At 44.0% G+C, this 19,596-nt stretch overlaps 1 long non-coding RNA gene across 1 annotated transcript; it reads left to right on the forward strand.

Moving 5' to 3' along the window:
* The first annotated feature begins 15,299 nt into the window (after positions 1–15,299).
* On the forward strand, positions 15,300–19,295 carry LOC132657018 (uncharacterized). The gene is made up of 3 exons (XR_009594861.1): positions 15,300–15,411; positions 18,500–18,883; positions 18,965–19,295. It is a non-coding gene; the product is annotated as an uncharacterized LOC132657018 (long non-coding RNA).
* The last annotated feature ends 301 nt before the right edge of the window (positions 19,296–19,596 follow it).

Consider the following 19,596-nt stretch of genomic DNA (forward strand, 5'->3'; position numbering starts at 1 on the left):
CCTACTGTAAATGAAAGAGGTTCAAATATCAACCACTGAAAAGAAATTAAATAAACTCATACAGAACAGAGGAATGTGTTGTCACAAGATCTACAGAATCATTGCCCTTGTAATACAATTAAGGCTGTTAAAATGATTTTAGTCACACATATGTTGTAAGGAACCTGCTAAGCAAACACACACCTGAAAGGAAAATTTCCAGAGCAATTTAGGTAAATAGCCAAAGAAAGTTTGGACCACAGATTATTTTTGCCCCACCCTGGGAGCACTCCTTCATAGCAATAAAAGAGAGTTGATAGTGGTGGGAAATGGCAATGGCCTCATTGCAGTGAAATTCTAAGCACATCTCTGTTTGCTTATGTTTATGTGTTAGTATCACACTGAAGACAAGCTCTAGCGAATATTCCTGAAGGCAAAATTAGACTCTACTATTTGCATCGGGTCTAGAATAGTCCCCTGCCTTCCGAAGTGCCTATATCTCCTTATAACCAAACATTTGACTCTGTAAATTACTTCTGTATGTTGCTGTGAGTTCGTTCAAGTCAGTTCAGATCTGATGTCTTACGTTGGTCAAGCCTCTCAAGGTTTTGCAGGGAGGCCCAGCCTTTTCACACTGAAACCCAAGGTTGTTTCCTACAACATTGAGGTTTAGTGGTAGGAAACAGACGGCTCTGGGAGTAAAATGCTTGCTGTGGCGAGCATGAAGACTTGAGTTCAGCGCCCTCACTGAAGACCGGACACTAAGCGTGGGTAACCTAAGTGCTGAGTGGCAGACACAGAAAGATCTGCAGAACACACTGGCCAGCCAGTCCAGCAAAAAGGATGAGCTTCGACAACATTGAGAAACCCTGTCTCAAAAAAATAAGGTAGAGAGTAACAGAAGACTCCAAAAGGTCAATCTCTAGAAGACTCCCAAAGGTCAAACTCTGGGCCAGCACATGCACACACACATGCGCATTTACACACACACACACACACATACACACACACACACACACACACATTGGTGAGCAGGTATATGCAGAAAGCAAACATAAACAAACACATATACTATACACACATAAAAATAATGATAACATTTTCTAGATGTGGTGGCATAAGCCTTTATTCCCGGTACTCAGGAAGACAGAGGCAGACAGATCTCTATAAGTTCAAAGCTGACCTGGTCTACATAGGGAGCTGTAGCCCAGCTAAGGCTATACAATGACACCCTTTTTCATAATAAATAAAAAAAGAGAAATAATTCTTAAAAGTTCACACTTGAGACCTGTATGGTTTAGTTGCCGAAAACAAAATATTTGTATAACGTTTTAAGTAATTTCATGATTTTGTGTTGGGTTGAACTCATGGCTAGGCATGCTCATGCTGTCCTGTGGCCTTGTGTCAGACTTGCCTGGTAGGGAGAGTAACTCTGAGTCTGGAGAGCCAGGTCAATCCGCTTGAATCTGAAAGGCAAGTGAGCAGTGAGGAAAAAAGTAAATGTTCAAGCAAGGGGGCTGGAGAGATGGCTCAGTGGTTAAGAACATTAGCTGCTCTTCCCGAGGATCCGAGTTCAATTCCCAGCACCCACGTGGCAGCTCACAACTGTCTGTAATTCCAGGATCCAACACCCTCACACAGACATCATACGTGCAGGCAAAACACCAATGTGCATAAAATAAAAATAAATTATAAAAAAAATGTTCAAGCAATTCAATGGATGAATTAAGAGGAAGAAAAATTAATGAGAAAATGGAAACTCCTGGGCCCATTAAACCAAGAAACCAAATAATACCTTTAAATTCTCCCGACTCCAAGCTGGTCAAACATATGCAAACTGCAAGCGAGTTATTATTCCTACTTATTGAATCTGGCTAGTACCCTCCTTTCAGCAGTGACGTTAGTTTGACCAAGCTGATGAAACTGGAAGAAGTTTACAATTATTCCTATTACTTGTTCTTTACACTGTAAGTTTTACACTGAGGTCCACTGGTTTACTTCAAGGTATTTGTCAGCTCTCTAACTGAGGTGTCTATTTAACAAATCAAAGCCTACCTGGCTGCCAGGTTCTCCCAGCATCCCTGAGTCCCTACCTGTTACAGGATAAGGCTGACTACCCTCCTCCTAGCCTGAGCTCTCATGCCCAGGACCTGGGCTGCCCTACCCCAGTGGTTCTTCTTCATGAAATACAGGCATTCGTGCTGCACCATTCCTTTTTACTCTTTGCCCTCCTGGCCTCTTGGTCTCCTGGCTCTTCCCTCTCCTTAATGGCATGGCTCAACATCATGATTCTCTAGATTCTGCAAAGGTTTCTTCCTCTGGCTATGCTCTCCCTTTTATCTACAGCACACCTTCTCCTCTATCAGACCCATGTGCAGTCATGTCCTCCTCTCTCTCTCTCTCTCTCTCTCGCTTTCTTTCTTTCATCAGTACCTACATGCATTTTTCCCTTGGGAAACAAAGGTTAAAAGTTTAGGCTTCATAAGTTTTCTGCATGAAAGAGATATAATCCAGAAAAAAAAAAAAAAACTAAAAAAAATATTTTTTTTCTTCTACATGAAACAAATCTAGTCTCTTTGTTCCACAAATGGATGTCAGGGCCATGCTGGGGTGGGAGATCACAAGGATCTAAGAAGTTAACTCAGCCTGGTCGTTTATCCTGTAAACAAACCCGAGCACTGTGGTCCGTACTAGGCGAGGAATCCTTACTGCCATCTACAAATAAATTATCTATTTGCTTTTCTATCCATTTGATAGAGGGATAAAGAAAGGAATGCAGTCTCCACACACCACATTCTTTCTTCTCCCACTCGCTCGCTCGCACGGCCATGGCTCTTCATTCCAACAGCAACTTCCTAAAGAGGCTGAAAGCAGCCAGATATGCGCAGGGTAAAGTCGTGTTGACAGGGTACTGCACCGGGACTATGATGTGTTAGTGCAAATATTCCGAGAAATACCTGAGCTTCATTGGACTTTGTCAGCGGATGGTCAAAAAAACAACAGGTGTCTTTGTTTCAGTTTACCGAGGATTATGGCTAAACGCTCAGGTTAAGGATTCAATGATAAAATAGTTGAATTGGTCATCCACAACTAAGCCCCAATTTAAGGGCTGAGTCTTAGTTATTGGATAAACTGGACTGACTTTAGAAATAACATATTCTGCCAGAGAGCCATTTGTTTCAGCCGAATTAAAAAAAAAAAAAACAAAAAAAACAAAAAAAAACTGAGACTGTCCCAAACATGGGAAGAGATTCACAAAAGATCTGTAAATAGTGTTAGGATTTAATTATAAAACATGAAACTTGGAATGTTGATTTATTCATTCACTTTCTCCACCTATAAAAAAATCCCCTTTTTTGCACTCAAACCCAGCTAAGGTAAAATGTCCTATCTAATTTCATCCTGAACTCTTCAACATTTTAAAAATGTTTTGTGTATTTGTTTTTGTTTTTTTTTGAGAAAGGTCATCTCTGGCTGTCCTGGAACTCACTACGTAGATTAGGCTGGCCTTAAACTTGCAAAGCTCCACCTGCCTCTGCTTCCCGAGTGCTGGGATTAGAGACGTGTGTTAATCACACTCAGTCATTTTGTTTATTTGTCTGTGTGTGTGAGAGAGAGAGAAAGTACATGTGCATATGTGTGTATGGGTGTCTCTGTGTATGTGCTCGCACCCACTCTGTGTATGTGCTCGCACCCACATGCTTGCATGTGTCTGCATGCGTGGCAGAAGAGGGCAACTTCGTGGAGTCAATTCTTCCCTCTCATCTTCCGATGGGTTCTGAAGATTGAAATCAAGATGTCAGGCTTGTGTGGCAAGCACCTTTATCTGCTAAGTCAACACACTCACACACACAGTCACCTTTTTTTTCTTTCTGAGACAAGGTCTTATTATTAGCCCAGGCTGGCCTTAAACTTGACAAAATCCTCTTTCTTGTCTTTCTTGTCTCAGCCTCCACAGTCCTGGGATTACAGGTTTGAGCTACTAGGCCTGGCTTTCAAGAATGGTAATTGTTCTGTCTGATGGACTTCTGTCACACTGTGCTCAAATTGCTGGCCTAGCAGTATACAGACAGATACCCTTCGGGTGGGGAAAATACATCAAATGTGGCTCTGGAGGTAGAGGGGCTCAGTGGAAGAGTGTGTGCTTAGCATATTCAGCACCAAAAAAATAAATGACAGACAATCTTTTCCTTAAATAGCTTATAATTGATGGTGAGCACGTGGTTTCAGAACCCAGACAGAATAAAATAAGTCTTCTAGTAGCCGTCTGTTGACATTTTGGTCAGAATTTAATATTGGGGCCTGGGGATGTAGCTCAGTTGGCAGAGTGCTGGCCTAGCATTCGAAGAACCCTAGGCTCTATCCCTAGCACTCCCAAAACTAAGGAAGTGGTCAGACCTGTAATCCCGTCAGAAGTTCAGGGTCATCCTTGGTGAGTTGGTTGAGTTTGAGACCAGCCTGCAACATATGAGGCCCTGTGTCAGGGGGAAAAGGAAAGAAGGAAGGAAGGAAGGAAGGAAGGAAGGAAGGAAGGAAGGAAGGAAGGAAGGAAGGAAGGAAGGATTTCTATTAGGTAAAAGATTACCAGACTGGGTGGACATGGTTACACAGAGAAACCCTGTTTTGAAAAACCAAAAAAAAAAAAAAAAAAGAGAGAGAGAGAGAGAGAGAGAGAAGAAAGAAAGAAATATTTGAGACTGGAAGAAGCCAAGGAGATAAGAGAAATGCTGAGGAGAAGGCTTGAACAGAGGTTTTGTTCCTTAGGAGCACTGGGGAAGCCCCTGAAAGGTTTTTCAGGCAGATAATGGCTCACCACAGTTACATTTTGAAAAAGTCATAGTGGCAACAGTATAGGACAAAAACCAACAGTTTCAGGCTTGAAATGAGCCAACCAGGACATAGAGTAAAGAGAGGAAAAAAATGGAAAGAAGAAATTCCATATGCAAGACGTTATAAAGGAATATTGAAACAATTCAGCGTCTGCGCACATGCTGAGCTGAAGGAAAGTCTGAGAAACTGAGGGTTTTTTTTTTTTTATGGAATCGAGTAATTTAACCTACCCTCTAACCCCACCCCACCCCAAAAGAGCAGAGAAGCAAACAATAATGAAGGTGAATCATCCCAGAGACCTTCTACTGTTATCTGAGGTGATAAAGACTAAACAGAAAAGAAGTCATCTTGGACCTACTCCTAGCTAGAAGGAAATCCAAGTAAACATCGCTTGCACCACATCAGGAAGAGAATAGGTTGATAAGAAAGAAGAATATTCGGGGGGGGGGGCGGGCCCCGCCCTGGGCCTGCTCCAGCATTAATGGTTAAGTCAGTTCACGCCCATCTTCCTTAATAACTGAATGGGAAAGAAGTGCCGGACTTCTGAAGACCAATAATTCTTATGGAAAGTGGGGGCGGGGACAGAAAGCTGGTAGGAAGAAAACGGGGCTGGGGTGGCGTCCAAGAGGATCTGCAAGTGTGCAAACCTCGAGGGAAGACTTGGGTGATAAGGAACCCGAGGTTGCTTCCGGAAGCCTGGACCATGAAAAAGGGCATATGCAAGCATACAAAACAGGAGGAGAAACTGAGGACTTAGCTGCTCAAGTGAGGAATGGAAGGAACGAACAGACCGTTTATATGAGCGATGCCTCTACTTTAGAACTTTGGTTTCTGTTTTGAGACAGTCTCGTGTAGCACAGGCTGGCCTCAAATTCACTGTGTAGCTAAGGACGACCTAGAACTGACGAGACTCCTGCCTTTCCTTTCCGAGTCCCGGAATGACCGACACCCAGTTTATGTGGGTTTATTGAATCCACAGCCTTGTGCGTGCTAGGCCAGCACTCACACTCCCCAGCCCGAAAATGACGTGAAAAAGAGGGGAATTCTAAGGGAAACAATTAGGCTTGGCGTAAGTGATGCCTGGAGTCAATCCTCGGACCAAAGGGGAAAGAAGTGATGAAAGAAAGGGGCCGTCCAGATGTAGCTGTGCACACCTTTAATCCCAGCACTCAGGAGGCAGGGGCAGAGGGAATCTCTGTGAGTTCAGTGCCAGTGTGCTTTTACAAAGTGAGTCCAGGATGGCTAGAGCTGTGCAGAGAAACCCTGTCTTAAAACAAAAGAATATGACAGACCCACGTAGACAGTTACGCTCCAGTAAATTCCCCCTAGAGGAAAGAGATGTAACATGCCTTGTCCCTCAGGAGCGAGTCAACCCTAGACCCCTTGAAAAAGTCTTGGCCTTGAGTGTTGGGACCATCTTTACCCAGCTTCAGCTCTTTCTAGATAGATTTGGTATTTTCTTTCTGTTACACTCCTATGTTTCGGTAACTAAAGCATATTGCTTTGATTATCTCGAATGCTTCTTGTTGGTATAATGTTCTTTTGAAATGTATACACTTCACCCTTATTCATTCAAATGCTGATTTCCCCCACCTCCTGCATATTGCAATGTGATACTTATTCTAAGCATCCTGTCTCAACTTTGTGTAAACAGGCCAAAATAAAGCAACTAGCCACAATATTGAGCAATGGGAGGAGCCAGAGGACAGAAAAGAGGGGAGGAGCCAGAGGGCAGGAAATGAGTGGGAGGAGAAAGGGCGAGGCAGAGAGAGAAGAGCTGAGGCAGGGGTAGAGATCTTGGAACAACATGGAAAGATGGACTGGACCTAATATATCACTAAAAGCAGGTATAATGTGGGGAATATAAATGTTAGGAAACTATGAGGTCTTGGAGGTTTAGGATAGATTATCTATTGCCCAGCATTGTGTTCTAGGTTAATTAAATAAATCCTAATCTCTGTGTGGTGATTTGGGTATACAGCTGTTTAGGATTAACAGCAGCATTACCAGAAGATATATCAATAGTAAATATTAATCGATACCTACAACACGTTCTAGAATACATAATCATTTTTATGATCCGAAGAAACACAAGACCACCCCACACGGGCTGGAACCAACATGGCTGGCCAAGGTGATTCATGCTAACTTTTCTCACAGTGATGGCATCACCATATCATTAACCTTGTAAAACTGTCTCTTCCCATCATGTGCCTGAGGCCGTGCCACAGCAGGTAAGAACCCACATAAAAAGAGAAAGGAGGATTGGACTTTACTCCAGGAAAAGCCTAACCACGTTTGGAATCCCCCTCTATTTCTACACCTTAACCCACGGGTCAACCCTTCTTTATGACAGTATGCCATAAGACTGAGGTACCCAGCCCTCACAACACAGCTCTCTCTTGAGGACCCTGTGCTTGCCCACAGAGTAGGTACCTTTGTTTTTACAGGGTTTTTGTTTTCAGGGAGAGGTTGAGACAGGCTCTCTGTAGGCCTGGCTAGCCTCCTGGTGTAGCCAAGCAGGACCTGAACCCCTGATCTTTCTGCCTTCACTTCTTAAGAGCTGAAATGGCAGCTATGTGCACCATGACAGGCAACAAAAATCTTAACCTGATACAGTCTGCAAGTATTCTAGCGTTACACCATGCCTCCCGACTCCCCAACAGGATGACCTCAAACTCACCAAGGTCTACCTGCCTCTGCTGCCCAAGTACAGGGGTCAACCGTTCACACCTTGCCTAGCTTAAAATCTTTTTTGTCCTTTTCACATGTTATGTGTATGGTATACACGCATGTGTATAGGCGTGTTTGCATGTGTGGAGGCTTACAGATGCTTGCAGATGCGGGTGCACATACATACGGCGGGCGGCCCAACCCTGGGATTGGGACTCTTCCTTCATGGCTTTTCCCGTTATTCTTTCAATTAAATCCGGAGCTTACAAACATGGCTGCTTTCACTAGCCAGCTCTCTGGGGGAGAAGGGAAGGCTAAGAGAAGATCGCTGGGCATTTCACCTTCACAGACTGGAATTACACGCATGCTGTAAAGGCTGGCTCCTTTCTTTCTATCCTAAAAAAAAATTTTTTTTTTAAAGATTTATTTTATCTGTGTGTTTTTACTTGCATGTATATATGTCTACCATTTGCATACCTGGTGCCCTGGAGGTCAGAAGAGGGGGTCATCCCTTGGAACTGGAGTTGTAAATGATTGTGAGCCACCATGTACTAGCAACTGAACCCAGGCCTTTGGAAGAACAGCAAATGCTCTTATCTACTGAGCCATATCTTCCCCCCTAAACTCTTTATTATTATCTTATCTTTATGGGTGTTTTGCCTGTCTGTATGTCTCCTTTCATTATTTTTCTTTAAAAAAAAAAAAAAAACGTTTATTTTTATTTCATGTGCTTTGGTGTTTGTCTGCATGTATGTCTGTGTGAGGGTGTTGGCTCTCCTGCAATTGGAGTTACAAACAGTTGTGAGCTGCCATGTGGCCGCAGGGAATTGAACTCAGTGGCTCTTGACCGCTGAGCTGTCCCTCCAACCCTTCCTTTGTTTTTAAAGATCACTCCATTTTTACTTGATTTGTGTGTCACTGTGTCTGTGCAGATGTGTGAGGCCAGAGGACAGCTTTGCGGTGGTCAGTTTTCTCATTCACCATGTGGGTCTCGAACTCAGGTTGTCAGGTTTGACTGCAGCAACTCTAACCCTGCTGAACCATCTTCCGGAGCACACGGCCCTTTCTTAAGTGTTAAAGTTCCAAACCCAGGAAGTTTATTCTCACCATTTCCAGACAGCCTGGTTCCTGCTCTGAGCAAACTAAGCTGCTTGGCTTCAGAAGTGATTTCACACCCTTGTTCCTGACTGAACTGTGAACTCATCAAGAGCAAAGCCGGACACTTTGCACAGTGCTGGGTTTGTAATGAGCAATCAATAATGTGTGAATAATGGATGAATGAACGATTGAGACCTGAGTTCCTATTTCTTTCCTCCCCTCAGAACCCTGTCTTCTGCATGTGTGTTAACTGACTGCCTCTCAGAGCCAACACTAAGGCAATTTGTATCCTAGGTAGCCAGCCATGGGAAACTTTTTATTTTCCACCTCAAATCCTCTCCACCTTTACACTCTGCATCCTGCCCAGCTGAGTCTGCCCTGGACACTTCCTTTCCCATTTTAATTTACCTTCAGAAAATTCTTCTGCGGCTAAATTAAATTCCCGACACAACCATTTTCTCCTCTTCAACAGAGTGCAGCAGCAGGTAACATGTTTATCAATGCTTTATAAAAGTCTGAGTGGGACGTGAGAGTAGCGGGGATACGGGATGGGAAGAAGATGTTCAGAGGGAGTGGGAGTGGGGATCAGAGAGAGGATTGGGGTGACCATTATATGTGTGTTGAAACTGTCAAATGATAAATTAAAAGAAATTAAAAGAGAAGGCTAACCAGGTGTATGTCTTTAGTCCCAGCACTCAGGAGGCAGAGGCAGGCAGATCTCAGTGAGTTCAAAGCCAGCCTTGTCTATGGAATGAGTTCTAGACCAGCTAAGGTACATAGGGAGGCCCTGTCTCAAAAACAAGCAATCAATCAAACAAACAAACAAAACACCCACCTTTGTAAATACCACTGGAATGAACATCCTTGTAGTTAAATCTGTACTTACGGCCTTTTAAAAGTCACTGCCTTGGCAGCTATCTATGTGTTTATGGCCAGCCTGGTCTACATAGAGAGCTCTGGGACAGGCAGAGATACACAGTGAGACCCTGTCTCAAAAAATAAATTAATTAATTAAAAGTCGCTGCCTTTGCAATCTATATAAACTGCCTTTATATACACTCCTCAGTAAGATTTACTTTGATGACCAATAAGGAGGAATAATACACACGTGATGTAATAGGAAAGCGGGAGCCCTGAAGTTTAAGAAGACCAGCCTGGGCAACTCAGTAGATCCAGTTCTCAAAACAAAACGTCAAGAAGGACTTGGGATATAAATCAGTCCATAGTGTTTGCCTGGTGTGCACAGAGCCTGATCCCCAAAACCACATACCCAAGTTTGGTGGTCTATGCTTATAGTCTTAGCACTTGAAGTGAAGGCAGGAAGATCATTAATTCAAGGTTATTCTCCCACACATAGTGAGTTTGAGGTCAGCCTGGGATACATGACACCCTACCTCAAAATAACAACAATGAGAGGGCTGAGGACACAGCCCAGGAGTAGAGCCCTTATTTAGCATGTATGGGACCCTGAGTTCTGTCCTAGTAACACACACACACACACACACACACACGAAATGGGAAAGCCAGGCTTAATCTTAATGGTGCCTATAATCCCAGGAATTAAAAGGCAGAGACGAGAGTCTGTACAGGTTTGAAGCTAGTCTGATCTATGAGGCAAGTTCTAGGCCATCCAGGGATACAGAGGGAGCCCCGAGCTCAATAAAACAGCATACGGCAAGCTCACAATAGAGTCTTGCTGATGTTTGGGCCTAAAACGCATTAGGCTTGCAGGTTCCAAGGCTTACTCAGCAGAACCCAGTGTTAAAAATGTATTTCCATAGCACAACACCTGGAAACTGGAGCTCTCCACACAACACTGCAGAAACGCTGATGCTAAAACTTAAACTTCACAGAACACAGAACTCCACGCTAACTTAGATGCTAGCCTACCTCGCAGCTGCTGAACACAGGCCAGCACGATCTGTCTCACAGGAAGTCAGCAGAGCACAGTTCATCACCAAGAAAGTTTGACCCACTAAGCATTGTTTGAAACAGCTTCTGGAAGAAGCCAGCATATAAGAGAGTAAGACCCTGTCTCATAAAGCAAAACAGTCACTAGTGCAGGTGAAAAAGGCAAAAGATTGTGTTTTGAGCCTGCCTCTTTCTCCCTCCCTCCCTCCCTCCCTTCCTCTTTCTGTAAGGACTGGGGATCAAGGCCTGCTCTTGTCCTCAGGGCTTTGGAAGTATGCTACCACCCAGCTACATCCCCTGAGTCAGCCCTCCCGATCCAAAAATCTCTCAAGCACTCTGAAATTGAATCCCTTCCTCCGAGAAGTGGTTTTAATACCAGCACTTTCTGTCTTAAGGAGAATAAAAGAGCTAAATTGTGAGAAAACACTCAGTAAAGTATAATATTGTGACACAGATGTTTTCAGTAGTTGTTGCTATCCAATAGTTATTGCTACAGCTGATGAAGTATTGAAAATCCCAGCCTCTTCTTACACCCGGATTATCACAAAGATTGAAAGACATATCTATGATCCTAAATATGAGAATTCAACTGTGTGGGGCTGCTGGGAGAGTGCTTGCCTAGTATTCAGAAGGCCCAGGGGTTTAATCCCCAGCCTGCATAAAGCTAGGAATGTTTTAAAAAATAATGCTTGTACTTGGGAGGTGTAGGCAAAGCCATCCTCCACCACATTAGATATGGAGATGTGGAGTCTGGAGTTTGCTCAGCTGGTTTTCGGTCTTACATTGGTCCAGTAGGTCCTCACTCTACATCCTTCCCTATGTTTTAGAATGGTAATGTATATCTTATGCCATGATATGTTGGAAGTATGTGATCTACCTTTTGGTTTTGATTTTATAGGAGATTAGTTTCAGAAGAGTCTTCAAACTTTTAAACATTGTTCAGACTGTGATAGACTGTTGGGGACTTTTGAACTTTTGAAGTTGGACTAAATGCTTTTTGAATTATGTTATGGCTATAAGCCTATGGGGGCCACGAAGTAGAATGTGGTGGTTTGAATAGGTTTGGCTCTATAGATTCGTGTGTTTGAATGTTTGGTTCATAGGGAGTGGCACTATTAGGAGGTGTAGCCTAGTTGGAGGAGGTGTGGCCTATTTGGAGGAGGTGTGTCACTGTGGAGGCGGGGCTTCGAGGTCTTAACTGCTCAAGCTATGCCCAGCTTAAAACACATCTGGTCTCCTCCTGGTGGCCTTTAGATCAAGATGTAGAACTCTTGGCTCCTCCAGCACCGTGTCTGCCTGCAGGCTGCCAAGCTTTCTGCCACAGGTTACATTGGACTAAACCTCTGAAACTGTAAGCCAGCCCCAATTAAATGTTTTCTTTTGTAATAGGGGAAGAGGCAGAAGGACCTGTGTAAGTTCAAGGTCAGCGTTATCTGGATAGCAAGTGTCAGGCCCGTGAGCTTTACAGCAGTGGTTCTTAACCTAAGGGTAATGACCTGATTTTGGGGTCTAACATCCCAGTCATAGGGGTTATCTAAGACCACGGGAAAACACAGATATTTACATTATGATTCATAATGGTAGCAAAATTACAGTTATGAAGAAGCAACAAAAATAATTTTATGGTTGGGGGGGTCACCACAGCACAAGGAACTGTATTAAAGGGTCGCAGCATCCAGAAGGTTGAGAACCGCTGATGGATAGGGAAACCCTGGGCCAGCAAAGTAAAATCAAACTAACCAGGACAAAAATTAGTGATCTGAGAGTATTCAGCAAAACCTGCCATCAAATAACAGTCCCGTAGAAACAAATGCTTGAATCATTCTAAAAGATTGTCCTAGGCCGGAGGTTAGAGGAGACTGAGTCCTTTGTCCCTTTTTGACTCAGTCCCTTTTTGACTGAGACGGTCATTGGCGTATGGTAACTTTCCCGGTGTGGACTTTATAAGGAAGTGGGTTTTGTTTTGTTTGGATTTTTTGATACAGGGTTTCTCTGTATAGGCCTACACTATCCTGAAACTTGCTTTGTAGGCTAGGCTGGCCTTGAACTCACAGAGATCTGCCTACCTCTGTCTCCCGGAGTGCTGGGATTACAGGTGTGCACCACCATGCCCAGCTCCTCTTTTTAATTTTTATTTATTTATTTCTAGAGACAGGTTTTCACTATGCAGCCTTGGATGGCCTAGAACTCATGGAGTTCTCCTACCTCAACCTCTCAGGTGCTAGATTTAAAGATATGCACCACCACTGCTGGCCCCAAAAATACATAATTTTTCAAAGTTAAAAAGGAACCGTACTGCAAACGAACATATGAACAAAATTCCAGCAGCACTGAACTCACCAAGTCGCCAAAAATGGCCTTGATTTTGCTGCCTTCACCTCCAAAATGCTGAAGTCACAGACATTCAACCCCATACCCAGCTCCTAAAGGGGTTTAAAAACTAGTTAAACTTTATGACTGCGGGCGTTTTGCTGTGTGTATGTATGTGCACCACATGTGTGCCTGGTGCCTGTGGAAGCCAGAGATGGGTGTCGGGTCCCCTGGAGATGGAGTCGCAGATGGCTGGGAGCCACCCTGTGCCCGTTTGGAATTGAACCTGGAGTTATCTGGAAGAACAGGGTTGCTCTTTCCAACCTCCAAGGGCATTTACAGCTCTTGATACAGTAATCTTAAATTTTAGATGAATTGACCAAAAATAGCTACAAAAACTCTGAGGAGAGGAAAAAAAGAGGGAACTTCATCCATCAGCTAAATGCAGTTAGTGATTATATGGTCTTATTTCTTTTAATGTGTTTTTTTGTGTTGTTGTTGTTGAGGAGCAGACAAATAGCCCAGGGAGCAGCTAGGCCAGAAACAGCTTAAATACACATGGGAACTTGTCATAAAACAGAAAGAGCACTATAAATCAGTGGGGAAAGATGAAAAACTCGGGGATTCTGGAACGATTAGCTATTTAAACAACATAAATAAATTAAATTAAGTGAATTAGTTTCTTACTGGTAGATAAAAGAAATCCAATTAAGAAATACTTTGAGCGGTGGTGCCTGCATTTGTAACTTGGTTGGTAAAGTGCTTGCCTAGCACAGACAGATTCCCACACCACTCGGAGTGTGTGACAGTGGCAAGAACATCCTCAGCCACGTAGCAAGTTTGAGGCCAGCCTGAGCTATCTATGACTCTTCAAAAAAAAAGCCAGGCATGAAGCCAGGACAGCTGGTCCTTGGAATCCCAGCTCTGAGGAGTGGGCACAGGAGGATCCCTGAGGCTACTTTCAAGCCAGCCCAAGCCAACTGGTGAGCAATGCAAGGGTCCTGTTTCAGAAAACAAGGTAGAAGTCTCCTGGGGGACAGCACGCATGTTGACTTCTGACCTCTGGTAGAAGCGCACATTTCATGCGCATGTGCACACACAGGAACACCCCCAAAACAAACACAATACAAACACAAAAATGTATGATACAAAAGGCATCATAAAAACTTTCAGAGCTTAACCAATGACTTTGATGTCTGCAACTCACTTATCCAACAAAAGATCCATACACGCAAACCCCAACAAGTCACTTTTATTTTTCCTTTCCATTTTTAATTTATCTTCAGTTTATCTTGTGTACGAATTATGTGCATGTGTGCGGGCCACAGCACACGTGGGAGGGTCAGAGGACAACCTGTGGGCACCAATTCAATGTGGGTCTCTGGGATTGAACTCAGTTCATCAGGCTTGTGCAGTGAGCCCCTTTACCAGCCGAGCCATTTTGTTGATCCAAAATCATTTTTCAAAATAAGAAAACTCAGACTCGGGAGATGGCTTAGCAGTTAAGAGTATTTCTTGCTCTTCCAGGGAACCCAAGTGTAGCTCCCAGCACCCAAGTCAGGTGCTCACAACCACCCGAACTCAGGCTCCACAGAATGTGACGTCTTCGGGCCTCAGAGGACACCCATACACATGTGGTATGCACATACAGGCGTGTATGTGTGGACAAGGAAATACAAATGAATCTTTTTTTTTTTTTTTTTAAAGGATGATCAGGTTTTCACATAGTGGCACGCATGTGTAATCTGATCTATTTGGCAGTCTGAGGCAGGAGGACCATCAAGTTCTGGGGCAGCCTAGGAAAACACAGAATGCAGTGTGATCCCGTCTCAACAGAGCAATAATAAAAACAAGAGGGGAAGGAGAGGAAACGCAAACTTTCCTATATATTTTTTAAAAGATTTATTGATTACTTTCCGTGTATGAGTATTTTGCCTGCGGAGTATGGTCCGTGCCTCACTTGCATGCCTTGTGCCCAAGAAGGCCAAGAGACAGTGTCAGAGGCTCTGGAAATGGAGTTACAGGTGGTTGTGCGTAGCTGTCTGGGTTCGGGAATCGAACTCAGGATCTCTGGAAAAGCAGCAAATGTTCTTAACTGAAGAGCCATTTCTTGTATGTGACTGCTACTCGACAGTGCCTTTAAGAACTGAAGGAAGGGCGGAGGGGGACTGGAGAGATGGCTCGGTGGTTAAGAGTACTGACTGCTGCCCCAGAGGACCCTGGTTTAATTCCCAGCCCAGCTCACACATGACAGCTCGCAACTGTCTGTAACTCCAGGATCTACACAGATATACGTGTAGGCTAAACACCAATGCACATAAAAAAATTATATAAAAAAATAAGAACTGAAGAAAATGTCTTTTTGTAGAAATGTGGAAGTAGCTGGGGAAATTGGAAATGCCTGTCCCCTTGACCTAGCAGGTCTATTTCTGGGTCAGAGGAACTCTCAGCCATTCGGACAGGCTGCTTATTGCAGCATCTTGTGTAATACAGAAGCTGGAAAATGGAGCAAGATGTCATCGTGTCAGACCCTGAGTCCATTTGCACCTGTGATAGCTTGTCGCAAATGTCAAGCGGATTGGATTAGTGAGCACCTGTGGCATGAATGAGGTAAACTTAGGGTGTGTCTGCACAGGCTTTTCCGGAGGGAAAGGGACTGGCCTGAATGTAGAAGGCACCTTTGGACCATATGGGGGCCCAGGCAGAAAGGGAAGGGGAAAGGAGAGAGCAGCTGAGTTTCCCTGTTTCACTTTCCTCTGCTTCTCGGCCCACTGAGAGGTGAACCAGAGGCTTCCCTTTCCTGGCACCCAGCTCCAAACTGAACCCAGAGCTGGGCCTAACCCACCTCGATGGACAGTGCCCTCAGAGCCAAATGAGCCTTCCTTGAGGTCTCTTCTTGTCCGTTCTTAGTCACGGCAGCAGGAAAAGTACCTAATAGAGTGCCTGAAAGGGGACCCATGCCCCAACAGCCCAGAACTCTTCAGAGAAAATTATGTCTTAAGCCTGTTTGAGATGATTTTGCTGTTGTTTGCAATTACTGAGTCTTCCCTGTTGGGTCTAGAGATTATCAACACATTAATCTAAATCCACATACAACTCTTTTTTCTTTCTTTCTTTTTTCTATTCAGCCTTAGGGTTCAAACCTGGGCTCGCCTTTACCACCAAGCTATATTCCCAGCCCTCCCTGTTTTGTTTTGTTTTGTTTTGTTTTGTTTTGTTTTTTTTGTTTTGTTTTGTTTTTTGAGGAAAAAGGCACAGCGATTGAGCCAAGCCTATGCGTTTGCACTATGCGTTTGACCCTAGAGGCCAATTAAACCACAACATCCAACATGGATGAAACATTTCAGAGGGGTTGGCGGATCACACCACACTAGCCAATGAAAGAACTGAAACAGAATAGACGTATGTGTTAATATTTACAAAGGCTCATGCTCACATTACTCAGTGCTAAGTGAAGTTTTTTTTTTCTGTTCCTTTTATTTTAGAAAAGAAGTATTTCCCCTGCTGCCCAGATTTGATAGGAACATTGCATGTTTTCATACTTTTACCTTTTTTTATTAATTTATTTTTATGTGCATTTTGGTGTTTGACATACATACACACACATACATACATACATACATACATACATCATGAGGGAGTCAGATCCACTGTATTTGAGTTACAGACCAGACAATTGTGAGCTGTCATGTGGGTGCTGGGAATTGAACCAGGGTCCTCTGGAAGAGCAGCCAATGCTCTTAACCACTGAGCCATCTTTCCAGCTCTACTTTTTTTTTTTTTTAACTACATTGAGAGAGGGAAGGAAAGAATCCACCATGTGGCTCCCAGAGAGCCAACTCAAGTGATCGTGATGGTGGCGATGGTGGCAAATACCTTTCTCCGCTGAGCCATTCCACTGGCCCCACAGTTTTTCATACCTTTAGAACGAAATAAAGCATTTGGACCAGAGAGATGGCTACATGGTTAAGAGCACTGACTGCTCTTGCAGAGGACCCAGGTTGAATTCCCAACCCACATAGTGGCACAGGGGATCTGATGTCCTCTTCTGGCCACTGTTGGCACCATGTGGTGCGCAGACATACGCAGGGAAAATGCTAATACACATTAAATTAAATTTTAAAAACTCACACACATCGTACAAGACACTGAAGTCTTGGCTGCCTTTCTTCTTCGTTCTCCATACTAACTGTTATCCTGAAGTTAGAGTATGTCATGTCCTGTTTGTTTAAAAATTTCTATCACACATACTGTTTGCATGGTTATCTACACATGTACATAAACATACATGTATATGCAAACTCAAAAATAACTGTTGGAATTTTTTTTCCTTTTTGTTTTTTTTTTTGGGGGGGGGTTGTTTCTTTGTTTGTTTTTGAGAGAAGGTTTCTCTGTGTAGCCTTGGCTGTTCTGGAACTTGTGCTGTATGGCAGGCTGGCCTTGAACTCAGATCTCCAATCCCATTTATTTATTTACTTATTTGTTTATTTATTTATAAAACAAGGCATCATGCAGCTCAAGGTGGCATGCAGGGGATATCTACATGTCATCACTCTATCTCTCTTCTATATCTGTATCTCTATCTCTCTCTATCCAACCAAAGATAACTTCAGACTCTTTTTTTAGATTTATTTTATGTGTTTGCACGTTTTACTTGCATGTATATAAGGACACATGTAGGCATGGTGCCCAAGGAGGTCAGAAGAGGGAGTCAGAGCTCTTGGACCCGGACTTACAGATGGTTATGATCCTCCAAGTGGATGCTGGGAACTGAACCCAGGTCCTCTGAAAGAGCAATAAATGCTCTCTCTTAACCACTGAGCCATCTTCACCGCCTCACCTTGAACATCTTTGTGAGCATGTGGGGGGGGTAGGTTACACACGCAATACGTGCTCCTAGGGAAGGCAGAGCACTTTAAGAATCTTCCTCCACTCTATTATTTTGAGACAGGGTCCTTCACTGGCTGACTGGCTACCGGGGCTGCCCAGCCATCCCCAGGAATCCACCTGCCTCTGCCTCCCAGCACTGGGAACACGTGTGTGCACCGCTGCACACAAATTCATATGTGGAGAGTGGAGTGTGGACTCGGGTCCTCGCATTCAAGGGCCAAGCACTTTGCCCCCTGAGCCATCTCCCCAGGCCCTATTATTTATCTACTCAGTGGAATATTAGAGACCCTCTCGTCCTGCTATCTGATGTATACAATGCAGCATTAGTGACTCTGTTCGCCCCATCGTGAAATGCAACGCCATAACTTACTCGGCTTCCTCCTAACTTTTTTTTTTTCTTCCTCTTTACCAATAGGTGAGATCATGTGCTATTTGTCTTTCTGTGTCTGGATCAATTCATGTAACGTAATGTACTTTTAGTATTTTTCCGTGTGCTGTAATCCAAAGGCGAGCCGGAGTTTGACCACCAAACACCCTTTCCATTGATTCATGTTCCGCCATTGACATCTGTTGTGAGCTGAGTGTGGGGTCACATGCCTGTAATCCTATTGAAAGTAGAGGCAGGGAGATCAGGGATTAAGGCTAACTGCAACTATAGTGCAATTGTGAGGCCCATCTGGGCTAGCCAAGTCTCAGTCTATGATGTCCAGTCTTGGTTGTCAACTTGATGCCATTTGGAAGTAACTAAAATGCTAACAGCTGTGCATACCTCTGGGGCATTTTTTTTCCCTTGGTTGGATCATTTGAGGTGGGAGACCTACTCTAAATCCAGGTCATTGAGGTCAGAAGATCCATCCGAAATCCGGGCCACACTTCTGGAGGCAGCCCACATAAAAGGAAGAGGGAAGACTTCGCTTTTCAGTCTGCTCTCCTCACTCAGACAAGTTCATCTATCCTACGACTGAGCCATTCCTGCGCTTGTGTTAGAACCTCCTTCCTCGAGATTCCAACATGGACTGAAAACTGGCAACTCTCTAGGACCTTCCTGGAACTCTAGGACCAGATTGGGGCCACTGAGACAAACAGCCTCAGAATGACGAACCACCAGCTCCTTGCCCTTCCCGTCCGGAGACAGCCATTGCTGGACTGCACAGACCACAAACCCTAGTATAGAGCTACTAACAAATCCCATGTAAGTATGTGTATATACACAACACACACATGTAAACACTTTTATATGCATTTTATATTTACTTCTTTTCTCGGTTCTTAGAGAGCCACGACTAATACATGATCTGAGAAACAGAAAAGGCCAACAAGATGGCTCCATGAGTGAAGGTGCGCCTGAGGTCCATCCCAAGAGCCCGTAGAGTGGACGGCGAGAACTGATTCCCACGAGCCGTCTCCTGACTGCCAGTGCACATGAGCACAGTAATTGAGTGACTGATTTAAAATATAAAACAAGAACAACCGAAAGCCAATCTGTTGAACAAATCCAGTGAATCTGTAAACGGTGAAGGACATAATGACCGGACAGCTGCCCTGAGTTTCTTTGTGCTTACAATATGCCAGGGCCCCACAAAAGGCACTTTTTTATCTTCCTTCGTTGTCACAGTGTGTGTGTGAGAGAGAGAGAGACAGACAGACAGAGAGACAGATCTGCATTATAAATAAGAGAAAAGGGGGCTCTAAGGGGTCAAGCATGTGACTCAAGGTCACATGATAAGTAGTTAGAACTAAGGTCTCACCACCTGGTCCCAAGGTCTCACTGAAAAAGAGGGGGCACAGAAAGAGTTCCTAGTGTTCCTACCATCCTGGCATTTCATTTAATAATCTCATTTCACGTGAGCCAACACGCCCGGCCAATCTTCCGACATGAAGCAATGACGTAGTATCACTATACTA

This window comes from Meriones unguiculatus, chromosome 10 (genome assembly GCF_030254825.1).
Source record: "Meriones unguiculatus strain TT.TT164.6M chromosome 10, Bangor_MerUng_6.1, whole genome shotgun sequence".
Taxonomy (NCBI): Eukaryota; Metazoa; Chordata; class Mammalia; order Rodentia; family Muridae; genus Meriones; species Meriones unguiculatus.